The sequence below is a fragment of the Triturus cristatus genome, chromosome 7, assembly GCF_964204655.1.
Source record: "Triturus cristatus chromosome 7, aTriCri1.1, whole genome shotgun sequence".
NCBI classification, from domain to species: Eukaryota; Metazoa; Chordata; class Amphibia; order Caudata; family Salamandridae; genus Triturus; species Triturus cristatus.
Genome location: NC_140590.1, coordinates 600,414,373 through 600,427,320, shown reverse-complemented (window position 1 = coordinate 600,427,320; position 12,948 = coordinate 600,414,373).

The following is a 12,948-nucleotide window of genomic DNA, read 5'->3' as shown; positions in this document are numbered from 1 at the left end:
TCCATTAGTTAAATGACATTTCGTTAAACAGCACTGAAACCTATCCCTACTTCCAAAAAGAAATAATTGGAACGGGCATGGTCGTAGAGGGCTGACTTGATTTTTAACCTTGTTACTGTGTAATCTATTTCTCGCTGTTCCCGCTGCTATTTTTTGTAATTTGGTGCGTGAATCCTTCTTAACATTTTAAACTGCGTTATTTGCACACTCTTGTAGGAAAATTGAATTTGGGGCACTGTGAACTACTTTCACTCGTAGTGAGAGCTTTCCCTCACTTCCGGTGGCACAGAGCTAGGCGCCATTTTGTTTTGAAGGCGCTCTAGACTCCGGCCCACCGTCACTATATTAATGCACGCTGCGCGTTCGCCGGTGCTCGAGGGCTGACTTGATTTTTAACCTTGTTACTGTGTAATCTATTTCTCGCTGTTCCCTCTGCTATTTTTTGTAATTTGGTGCGTGAATCCTTCTTAACATTTTAAACTGCGTTATTTGCACACTCTTGTAGGAAAATTTAATTTGGGGCACTGTGAACTACTTTCACTCGTAGTGAGAGCTTTCCCTCACTTCCGGTGGCACAGAGCTAGGCGCCATTTTGTTTTGAAGGCGCTCTAGACTCCGGCCCACCGTCACTATATTAAAGCCCGTCTGTGCCCGTCCGCGGCTTGTCGGGGGCCGGGGCCAGTCATGCTGCTCAACTCAGGATCGACGGTCCTCGCCTCCGGACTTTTTCTAGTGAGTGCCTTAAACAGCTCCGGGTGACATGCTGTAATTCTCTGCCCTTCCCCAACCTCTTTGGGGCTCGAGATTATGTGTGCGGTGCTTGTGGCTTTCATCTGGAGTTGGGTTCCACTGCCTCTACTAAAACTCCTAGTGCCTCTGTAATTTCGGCGGCGCTGCTGAATGTGCGTTCTCTGAAAAAGCATCATTTAGAGGTGTTCGAGCTCCTTGACGACAATTCTTTGGACTTTCTATTAGTGACTGAGACTTGGCTTGACAACTCCTTCGATCCGATAGTCTCTATGGCCATCCCGGCGGGGTATAAAATCAGCAGGTTAGACCGGACGACAGGGAGAGGTGGGGGGGTGGCTGTTATTTTTAAAGGAAATTGGGAGCTTGTTAAGTGTTCTTTCAGCACGTGGGGTGGTTGCGAAGTCTTGGACTTCAGTATCCGTTGTTCTGCCAATTTTTTTCTTGGCGGCTCTTTGATTTATCGCCCGCCGGGAGTGGCCCATGCATTCCTTCAGGCCTGTGTGGAGGAGGTCTCCATGAGAGCTCTGCGGTTTTCCCACTATGTGATCTTAGGCGACCTCAATATTCATCTTGACCAAAAGAACTCAAGGGACACACGTGAGCTTCTCGATATTTGCCAATAAGCACAGCTCTCACAATGGGTCGATCAAGCTACTCACAGTGGGGGCCATACTCTCGGCCCTATCTTTTCTAACTTTCCAATTGCAATAAAAGCTCTGCTTCCGGTCTCGTGGTCAGATCATTATTTACTTGAATTTTCATGGCTAGAGTCTTCTCCCAGCGCTTGACTATGGTCTGTCACAAACCGGCGTTCAAGAAGGTTGACCCTATCCTCTTCGCCAGGGCGCTGGAGGATAACAGGCCATCTCTGCCACAAGATCTGGATCGGTGCCTTGTTGCCTTCTCCAACTGGCTTCAGGGCTCTATGGCGGCAATTGCCACACCGACCTCTGCTAGACAGACTAGGGATTCACCCTCCAAACCATGGTTTACAGAGGATCTGCGTCGTCTCAAGCAGGGATGCAAGAAATTGGAGCGCGCCTGGCGTCTCAGCAACTACTGCCCGGCAGCTAAGGCCCAGCTCAGGCAGGGCCAGAAAACTTACTATAAAGCTATCTCCTCTGGTAAAAGGGCGTTCTTTGTCACCCGGATTGACCAGGCCCAGAATAACTCAAAGGAGATTTTCTCTATTGTCCAGAGCTTTATGTCCCCTGTAGCGCAGAGCTGCATCCTACCGGTGACAGTTGATTGGTGCGAGACGCTCTCTACATTCTTCCGGGATAAGATTCTAAAGATACAAGGCAGCTTCTCTTGCCCGGCTGTCTCTGATGGGCCTACAGCTTCTCTGGACTCTTCGGCTTCCGCCCCTGTTGCTTTGCCCTCCATTTATTCCCTGTCTAATTTTTCTCCTGTGGATTTGTCCTGCACTCTGAGAATCCTGCAAGGTCTGAAGTCCGGCTCTCTGGATGACCCGTGCTCGGCAAGACTTCTGGCATTGGTGGCAGAGACGGTGAATGTGGAAGTCAACTACATTATTAACTTGTCCTTGCAGGAAGCCAGGGTTCCTAGTGGTTGGAAGCAGGCCAAATCCTCCCTCTACTGAAGAAACCTACTCTCGATCCCTTGACTCTGGGGAACTACAGACCTATTTCTCTCCTCCCTAGCCTGTCTAAGGTTTGTGAGAAAATAGTGAATAGACAGCTGTCGGAGTTTGTCGAGAGTGCAGGATTTCTTCACCCAGCCCAATCTGGCTTCCGCCCCTCCTTTAGCACGGAAGGTGCTCTCCTGGAAGTGTCGGAAGCAATTCGGGAGTGTCTTGACGCCGGCGGGAAGTGCTGCTCGACCTGTCGGCGGCCTTTGACACGGTCCCCCATTCACTACTGCTTGACAGACTGACGGAGATTGGGGTGTCGGGCTTGGTCTGGGGTTGGATTAAGTCCTTTTTGGATGGCCGGCTCCAGCAAGTCTGGATTCCCCCGATGGTCTTGTCACCTCATCAAGTGGGCACGGGGGTTCCTCAGGGGTCTTCCCTTAGCCCCCTTTTGTTTAATATCAACCTCACTCCTCTGGTTGTTCTAGCGGAAGGGTTGGGGGCTAAGGTTATTGCCTATGCCGACGACACACAACTTCTGTTCACCTGGGATAAGCAGGGGACCTCGGTGGCCCTTGTGCATAGGTGCTTGTCCTCGGTTTTTAAGTGGCTGACGACAGGATAAATCCGAGGTTTTGATGTTCGGCGACTTCCCCCTAGGGTTCAGAGAGTCAATCTGGCCCCCTGTGTTCCCTCCGCCCGCTTACTACAGTCAGACCGTGAAAAACTTGGGAGTTTATTTTGACTGTAATCTCGCCTTCTCCAGTCAAGTTAAACGTCTGACTGGTTGCTGTTTCGGTCTCCTAAGAATTTTGAGAAGATTCATTCCGCTTCTCCCACAAGCGGCCAGGGAATCGGTGGTTTGGGCACTTATTCTGTCCCGTCTGGACTATGCCAATGCTCTTTATGCTGGGATCCCAGCTTATGCTCTCAATAAGTTACAAGTGACCCAGAATGCGGCTGCCCGCATGCTGTGTGGGCTGGGTCCCAGGCAGAGTGTACATGGCTACCGTCGCTCCCTTCATTGGCTACCGGTCAAGGCACGTGTGGCATTCAAATCTCTCACCATAGCCCATCGCGCTCTGCATGGGCAAGGCCCGGTTACCTGCAGAAATGCTTCTCGTTTTATGTCCCTGGGAGATCCCTGCGGTCCTCATCCCTGAGGCTGATGAAGATTCCTGGCTTTCAGCGTCATCGGTTAGGAGGCGCTTCTCTGGTCCTGCATGCGGCCCGCGCTTGGAATGTGCTCCCCCTTTCACTCCGCACTGTCGAAGACATTGTTGTCTTTAAAAAACTGTTAAAAACGCACCTCTTCTCCTAAGGCTCGGTTATAAGTTGTCTTCTCTTGGGCCGTGCCGGGACACTCCTCGGAGTAGCTGCGCGCGTAATAAGTGTACATAACATAACATAACATAAACCCCCTACTGCGACCTGAGCGGGTAAGAAAATCGTCCAAAGGCACTCCTACACCCGACGCCCCACGGCCTTCTGTGCCCAACCGAGTGGTGCCTAATTAACCCTCAACATCCCAACTTACCCCTAGAAGTGGTTGTCACTCCTGGAAGATCCTCATCCCCGAGCCTGCAGTGTTTCTTTGTCCCGGAGACTCTCCATTGAAATCAACAGGGCATCCGACCTCAAAACAGCACCCTGCTCCCGGCCGCCATGGTGCCGCTGAGGGTGCCCCTTTTGTGCTAACCTGGTCCCCAACTTGCCCTGAGCCTAACCCTAGGAGCTGTGCTCCCACAACCCCGTGGCCTGCTTGCCAGCAGCCACCAACCGGAGTCCCCCTATCCTCCATAGGATAACATTGGGCCTCAACACTCTTTATCCGGCCGCCCTAGTGCCACTGGGAGTGCAACAACAGTGCATCACTGACCCTGGGAGACCCCTGAGTCTAACCCCAGAACCCTAACTCAAAAGACCGATTACCTACCTGGAAACCGATAATCTCTTTTTCCTCATAGAATAACATTGACACTTTTTCTCCCAAAAAGTTTTTAAGTTTTGACTTTTGAAAATTACAAATATTCCTTAAAAATCAGCCGAATAACCAAAACGCATTTATCAACTGTTTTCAGGAAATGTCCCAGTGCTGAATCTAGGTATCCAGGACTGAGTAAGAAAAAGTATTATTAACAAAACTTACCTGCAAAGTGAATTTCCTCCCATAGGATAACATTGGTGAATCTATATTCTTTAAAAATCGAACCTCTAACTAAAACGCATTTACTCACCTGTTTCGGGAAATGTCCCAGGGCTAAATCTAGGATCCAACCCTGTGTTAGTAAAAGTAATCTGAAAAGTAATTAACTGCATTTTACTTAAAAAGCCCATTCATTTGAATGTACTATACCTGCAATGTGTTGAAAACTGCTTACTTAAAACTGTAACCAAAACCAGTACAAGTTACACTGCAATTTTGAACTGTGTTCATACAAGTAATTTACTACAGAAAAGTACTTTTTATGCTTACCTGTACCAGGCTTGCTTGGTTCTAGAAATAAAACAACAGTTTATTGTTTATACAAAAACAATTGGCCTAGAGTTCAGTTCTTGAGTGTGTGAATTAATTTGCTGACTGGGTGGGTACATCAAATGCTTAACACTGTCCTCTGATACTGCCTTACTGCTCGACCAAGCTAACACTTTAGAGAGAAAGGTTCTATCTAACTTTACCCTCTGCCAAACCTCTGGAGACTCTTGGACTCTATACACACTGTACCTCACTTTGGTGCAGTATATATAGAGCCAGTTTCTTACATTGTGTGCGTTGGTGTTGATTCTGTCTTGGAGGGCCATTTTCTTAGTGGTTTTCATGGGGAGGTGGTGTGTGTTGATGGCGGACTAGAAGGTGGTGTGAGTTTCAGGGGTATTGTTGTGGCTTCATCTCTTCTCGAGACATCGGGGGTGTCTGGACTAGTGGAGGCCAGGAGTGAACCAGTTGGCCTTCTTGGAGTGTTGTTTGCCTGTTTATTTCTTGAGGGGTGCCAGGGTGTCGGTGCAGTTGGAGATCCATTGGTGGAGGTGGTGTGCTACGGTGTTGGTGTCTGTAAGCGTTGGCGGAGTGGTTGTGCTGAGGGAGTTGACGAGGAGTTTTTCGGTGGTTTCGACCCAGCTGTGACTAGGTAGCGATGATGGCGTGGTGTACGTTGTGTGTGATGATGACGTGATGAATACAATGATGGTCAGTCAAGGAGAGTCTGGTGGGTGGCTGTCGTTGAAGTTCCCGCTGGCGGACAAGATGGGGTCGAGCGTGTGTCTGACCATGTGGGTTAGTGCAGTGACTAGCTGACTGAGTCCTATGTTGGCAAGGTTCTCCAGGAGGGTGGTGGTGTTCTGGTCACTGGGGTTGCCCAGGTGGAAGTTGAAGTCTCCGAGTAGGATGTAGTTGGTGGATGGGAGAGCCTGTGGTGCGATGAGGTCTAAGATGGCATCGGTGAATGTGGGGTCATGGGCTGGGGGGCCTGTAGACAAGGGTGCCAAGGAGGGTGGTGTTGGGGTTGGTCCAGATCTGGAAGTGGAGGTGTTCCATGGTCACCATTGGGTCATTAGAGTGCGTGGTCAGTCGGAGTGTGCTTTTGTAGATGATGGCAATGCCTCCTCCTGGAACAGTCGGGGTGGTCCTTTTGGGTGATTTGTAGCCATCGGGGATGGCGATGTCTGTTTCAGGGCAGAGGTTGGTCTAGGTTTCCGTGAGGAAGCCGAAGTCTGAAGAGTTGGCGTCGAGGAGGTCCCAGATTTCTGTGGCGTGTTTGTGGAGGTAGCACACATTGAGGAGGGTGCAGTTGAGCCGGTCAGTGTGCTGTTGGTTAGCTGGTCGGCAACAGACGCTGGTGTATTGATGTGGCAGAAGGTGCGTTTGCAGTTTTGGCAGGTGAAAAATGCAAGGGTATTCTTTGGTGATGTTAGATGGCAGGCGGCGTGGCGTCCAGGATTGAGGGCAAGGAGGGTGCTGGTGTCGTAGTGGTGGAGTGTCCGAGAGGCAGGGTCCCTGGCGCTGGGCATGGTCCATGCACGGACGGATGCAGATGGGCTTGCCTTTGGCGGGCATTCAGCGCACCAGTGGCATGCCTGTTGCGCATGGCCGCACAGCAGCAGCCATTAAGTAGTGCTGCGGGCGGCTATAGAGCTAGGAGGTGGGAAACAACACTGGAGGGGGCTGGCCCCCGGGGATCGCAGCAGCAATGAGGGAGAGGACAGGGAAAAAGGAACTGAAAAAAAGCACAGGAAAAGCAAAGACAAACAAAGCAAAGACAAAAAAACAAAGCTGAAGGTTGAAAAGCAATGAAGCAGAGCAGAAAGAGAGACAGGAACAGCAGAAAAGAGGGGTAGGAGGACAGTCAAGCAGCAGAGCAGTGATGCTATACCATTGGACCACCAGGGATGAGGCACAGTCAGGAGACTGTGGGTGAAGGAGGGACTCAAACAGCTGACCTCCGGGTCAGAGGAACCAGCAGCAGCAGATGGGGACAGCAGCTGCAGCTACCAGATGGCGCTCCGCTGTGGGAAGAGCAAGTCTACTAAGGGATAGTCCCCCATACACCCAAAAGCAAACTAATTGGGTGCGAGGAAAGACAGCATCACCAGATTGGCTCTTTTGATCTAACAGTGGTGACCAGATTCCCTGTTGCTCAGCGAGTAACGTCAGATCAAGCTGAATACCCAAGGGCCTGGGTCCGACCCAGCCCCCGTGCCCCTGGTACTCACTGCCACCAATAGCCGATCTCAGTGACTTGAACCAGTTAGTGGAGTCCCCCACCAGTCTTGTGCGGTGCCCTCGGTGATGTAGGTCAGCCGCAGCACAGGGATTGCTCAGGGCACGGTGTGCGCCAACCGCAGGCAATAGGGCCCGACTTGACACCCAGCCCTCCTCCGCTCCGCATCCCAACTTCTCCTCACCTGGACATTGACACCGGGGCTCAATCCGCTGCACTCTCTTCAAATCTGTGACTCAGCCAGCAGGAGCCTCAGCCAGGTGGGATTTCCCAAGCCTGGGTCCAGCAGTCACCGCCAAGTCTGCTGGGGAACCTCCTAATGCAGGTGATGCAACAGGGCCCCCATAGGCGTGAAGTTGCAGAGCTACTGCCACACAAGTTCAGCACAGCTCAGGGGCCTCACCCTCCACAGCGCCCAGGCAGCCCCACATCCTTCGGCCTGTGATGCAGAGAGGTGCAGCCCACAGTTGGTCATCTCTGTGCACCCCGGTGTAGTGGTGGCACATGAAATTTGATGCAGACCTCCCTACGTTGGTGTGCAGGAGCACCTTGACCATTCACTCCTCCAAGGGACACCAGGCAGTCTTCTCACACAGGTCAGCAGTGAGTCTCCATTCGACCTGCCAGACTTCACCACCAGGTAAGGGCGATTGCCTACACCTCAATGTCTACCGCCACAGCCCACAGGCTAGGGCTTGACACGGCCCGCCTCCACCATCAGGCCACAGTGGCTCTACAGCACGACCGCCTCCCACTCCGGCTCTCAGACGCAGGCCCAGCGAGGCCTTCATGTCCAGAGACTGTCCATGCTTCCAGGCATCAGCTGCCATGGTGTCGCAAGTATGGCGCTATGCAAAGTGCTGCATCACTGGTTTTCCCCAGCGATGCACCTCTTTACATAAATTGAGCCCTGAATCTGCATTTCCTCTTCCCCTGGAATCTGGCTGGTCATCCTGGCTGTTTGGGGAGATTGTTCACCTGTGCTGAATGTGGCCCTGGCTGCTCCATTCTGCATTCCATTGTTTTTATTTTATTTTTATAATTGGAGGTGGACTTATCGACTATTTTTGCCTCTAGAGGCAGAAAAGTGATGTTGGGCTGACTAACGTGTTCTTTTGCTGCTAATTGGCCTTTCGTCGCTTTTCTCTCTCTAGCGTCAACATTTTTATCGCCTTGATGATAGTGTTAGCAGCAGTTGTAGCCACGGCTAGCTGATACTATCACCATGTAGCGACGTATTGTACATACAACGGTAACTGGGTGATAGTTTTTGGCGAGAGGCAGTGTTATTTTGAAACATAAAAACATTTTCCATGTATTCCTATATTTCCTTGTGTGCTGTATGTGCTGTACATTGCCTCCGTTGATTGAGGCATTACTATTTCTTGTAGTACCAGTGATAGGCCATGTGTAATGTGTGACTGACTCCTAGGGTTAGCTCGAGTAGATATGACCCTGTTTTGTCAGCAGTATCATTGGAATAGATGTGGGTATAATTATGGTGAATAACAATTGTTTTTCTCTTTTGTGGGTATGTTTTTTTTTATATATGCATGTGCCCCCTGTTCACATCCTCATTTTTTCCCATAACTCCTCCAAATATAGCAGTATATATTCCCCATTTCCCAACCACTTCCCCAAGCTCCTTCAATGAGGCAGAGAACGCAGGACATAAAAGCAAGGGCATGTATAGGCGGAGTTCCGGTCCACCTGTTTGTGAATAGCGTTTGTGAGTTGGGAAAGCAGTAATGCTGGACGACTACTTTATATATGGAAAAAACTTTTGGTGAGTGGTTCATATATATGCAAATAGCATTGAAAAATTTGGGCCATTATTGATTTCTTTTTTAAAACACTTTTTATTGTTTCAAATTCCGAAGATAAACAGAAAGGGAGCACTGCTTTGCATTTACTGGCTGAGTGACTTTAGGGCAGTCGTCCAAGTTACTACCACCAGTTGTAAAGAATTGTGATGGCATGGTGACAACTACATTGAAGTATGTAAGGTGGCTATAATTTAAACGCTTTGTGCATTCCAAGTGAAAGGTCATCATTTCCATTCACGGAAATGCCTCGTGTCAATAGTACTTTAAAGGGTTTTGTTACTTGGAAGGAAATTTTACTTCCTGTACACATCGTGCTCTAAATATGTGCGCACTGACGTACACGGCTGGCTGGTCTGGAATGGCTCCTGACCTTCTAAGATATGTGATGCTGTCCGAGGAGCCTCTCGCTTTCCCTGACGTTAGTTTGCTCTTAGCATCAGCTGACGCCTCAGCGTGGTCCAGTGTCACGCCAAACAGGAAGTTTATAATAAATCACCACAGGATGTCAAGGTTAGAAATAGCTCGACTTAAACTGATGGGTGCGCAGAAGGCAGTGCATGTATTTTACCTTTCAAATGAAAAATCATTTCACGTACAAAAATGTGAGCTGTTAGAAAGTAGTGGTGGAAAACATTTGTCAATTGTTTATTTAGTTTGTGGCGTTATCTTTTCCTTTTTGCGAGTTGTCATCGTTTTACCATAAGCAAATTGGCCAACCTTTGGCTAGATTTATCAAAGTGTTGCGTTACCCTTGCGTCATGCAAGGTGACACACGAGCAGCAAGGTAACACAAGAGCAGTGCAACACTAAAGTCAGATTTCGCAAGCCACGCAAGGCCGGGCACCTTGAGTGGCTCTGTGGTACTTAGTAAATTTGGAGTAACTCGCTGCTTGTGTTGCTCTGCCCCAGGGAGGTGTTCCATGGATGGATTTTGGCTGTTCCCACAAATCCACCCATGAATTTGGACACATTCCCAAATTTACCATGAGTGGTAGACCTGATAATGCGTCAAAATGCTAGGCCTTCCCAGGGGAGACGTTACGGTGAGAAATACTTTATTTCTCCTTCGTTTTTTCCCCTTCTTTCTATGTGTGCTGGATTCTGCAGCACAGATAGAGGAAAAAGCCTCAGAGGAATTTGTACAGGAAGGTGTCACCTCCTACACAAAAACAATCCTGCCAGCACTGCAGGCACCCTTGCATAATGATGCAAGGGTGCCTGCGTTGGCGCTAGGCAGTCAAAAGTGCGCCACTGCAAGGACAGGACAAATATGGAAAAGTATGTTAAATATGGTGTATTCCTGCCCTTTCCCTTTCACACAGTACAGCGCAGCAAGATGTCTTGCTGCGTTGCATTGCGTAAAATATTGATAAATCTGTCCCTGTGTTTTTAATTGACAATCATTGTTTCAGTAAACCGTTGACCCCAATTACCAAGGACTTAATGTTTTTGTAATCTTTGCATGCAAAGGTTTTTCCCGCTTTACAAGGCGTAGTTCGTAGGTGCAGTAAAAACACATCATTTTGCTCCCAGCTTTTACTGGTTGAGGTGTGCAGAGCTGTGCCATAGGAGTGGCTGTGAAATTAAATGCAAGTGTGTTCACTTTCCCCAAAGACCCAATTTTGCCGGCGTCCACAATGATTTTGTAACACATTTACCTTCATATTTAATTAATCCTGAAATATTTAGGCCTATGTGCTGCAGTAAGTGTGAGTAAAAGCACTACATTTTAGAAAAACACATGATAGCTTTGGACTGTGGGAATGTTTAATGGTAGATATTCTTTTAAATGAAAGGTTTAACTAAAAATAATGTAACTCTACATGCATTTTAAGTTAACCCTGCATGTGTACTCTAGGGAAACAGTAAAGTATACTCGGACAGAGGTAGGAAAACAGGCGTTCTTGTGAACTTTTTTCACTTAATTTGCAAGTTCTGCACATGCAAATTGAATATGATTGTGACTTGACAACCTGAACGAGTCGTAATGTTCAAGTGTTACTGTGAAAGAATGTCACTGTACGTTTTAACCAACCATTAAAAAACGAAAAATGAAATAAGCTACCTTGCCGAACAAAAAAAGCAGAGTTTGAAGTGATGACTTGGAATTCGAAGAAAATGCTCCCTCTCTCTTCAGGGATTCCAAATAGTTTCTTCTAAAAACTAGCAAACATATGCGACTGTGTTAAACAGCATTGTTAAAACCAATGTCTGCTTTTGCAAGCTGGAATGCTAAGTTTTTTTTTCTTTTTTTTTTTTTCTTGCAAGCACATGCCACAAAAAGAAAAAAGAAAGCATGCATATCCCTAAACGCAGCCACCATATGCTTGCAATAAAAACTTTACAATGAAAAACATTGACTGATGCAACCATACTACTAGTCAAGCTTTATAAACGACAAATGTTTCAGTTGTGTCTTGGTTTTTATACATGTGAATGAGAAAATAATAATCACCACCTAAAGAAGCAGTCAAACTACAGACAGCTAAAATATTACTATTTCACTTAAACACTTTGTACCAGCACCTTTGAAAAAGAGCCGGAAAATACACCACTATCTAAGCGGGCACCAAAAGTGCAAAGAAAATAAATAGCTGGTATCTAAAGTTGATATGAAAAATAAATAAAACATACTTCCTACCAAAATTGTCAATGTACAGAGAGGAACACATTTTGGCTGATGCAAATACTGTGTCCTGGCATTGTGCAATCACTGAAACTGAAGGGAGCCAATGGGTCAAGCAGACTGACCCATTGTCTCATTCTGTATGCTGTGGTGGGCGGGAGCAAACTGTGAATGACTCTTCAACAGACCAGTGGATCAATTCTGCTGACCCAAAACTCCTCTATGCATGTATATTATTTATGACATTTTGGAAAAACAATAACCGGTAGATAAAGCTAAAGCAGTGTCAAAGGGCAGACTTAAAGTGGGTTTCTTTGTTCCTAATGAATGTCAATGGGAGCAGCCATTAACATGGGCCTTCAGTAACCAGTTGAAGTATTCAAGATACATTTAAAATGGTGGAAAAACAACTACCTTTTTGGTGGGACATTGTGAAGCGTAATTAGAGGTATGTATGTGGTTGACGGAAGATGCTATGTTAGGTCTGATGAAGAAAGGCTGCTTTGGAAATTACCATTTTCCTGGAGCCTAACCTTAATCAACATTTCAGGTCAAAAAGGTTTCTCTGAGATTACATAACTGTTAGAAATGGGGTTCTCTAGTTGGCAGAGGTAGACACCTTTGTCCAAATAGGGCCCATTGCTTCTAGTAAGGGTAAAATAACCCCTGCTCACTGCGTTCCGGTTACGATGCAACAAGATGGTGCCTACATGCGTGGCGACAATCCGGTGCGATGCGATAAAATGGCGGCTCGATGCGATGCGATGGTCCGGTACGATGTGTGATCTTTTGCAGCGGCACAGCAGGTGCTGCGACGGTTTTCTCTGCGATGCGTTGGGACCCGGTGTGGATGTGGCGCATTTCTTCCTGGTTAGGGGTGACTAACATGCAGAAAAAGGGAAAAGTTGGGGACTGCAAGTCGACATGGAAATGGCAGGCCTGAGTCACATTTTAGCGCTGGGGGTACGCACCGTACATACACGGGTGGGGGTACGACTCGAACGTACACGGGGGGGTTCGACTCGAACGTACACGGGGGGGTTCGACTCGAACGTACACGGGGGGGTACGCACCGTACATACACGGGGGGGTACGCACCGTACATACACGGGTGGGGGTACGCACCGTACATACACGGGTGGGGGTACGACTCGAACGTACACGGGGGGGTTCGACTCGAACGTACACGGGGGGTTCGACTCGAACGTACACGGGGGGTTCGACTCGAACGTACACGGGGGGTTCGACACGTACACGGGTGTACATACAGGGGGGTTCAGCGCGTACCTACGGGGGCTGGGGGGGGGTCGGCGCGTACCTACGGGGGCTGGGGGGGGGGCGGCGCGTACCTACGGGGGCTGGGGGGGGGTCGGCGCGTACCTACGGGGGCTGGGGGGATTCAGCGCGTACCTACGGGGGCTGGGGGCGCGTATGCGG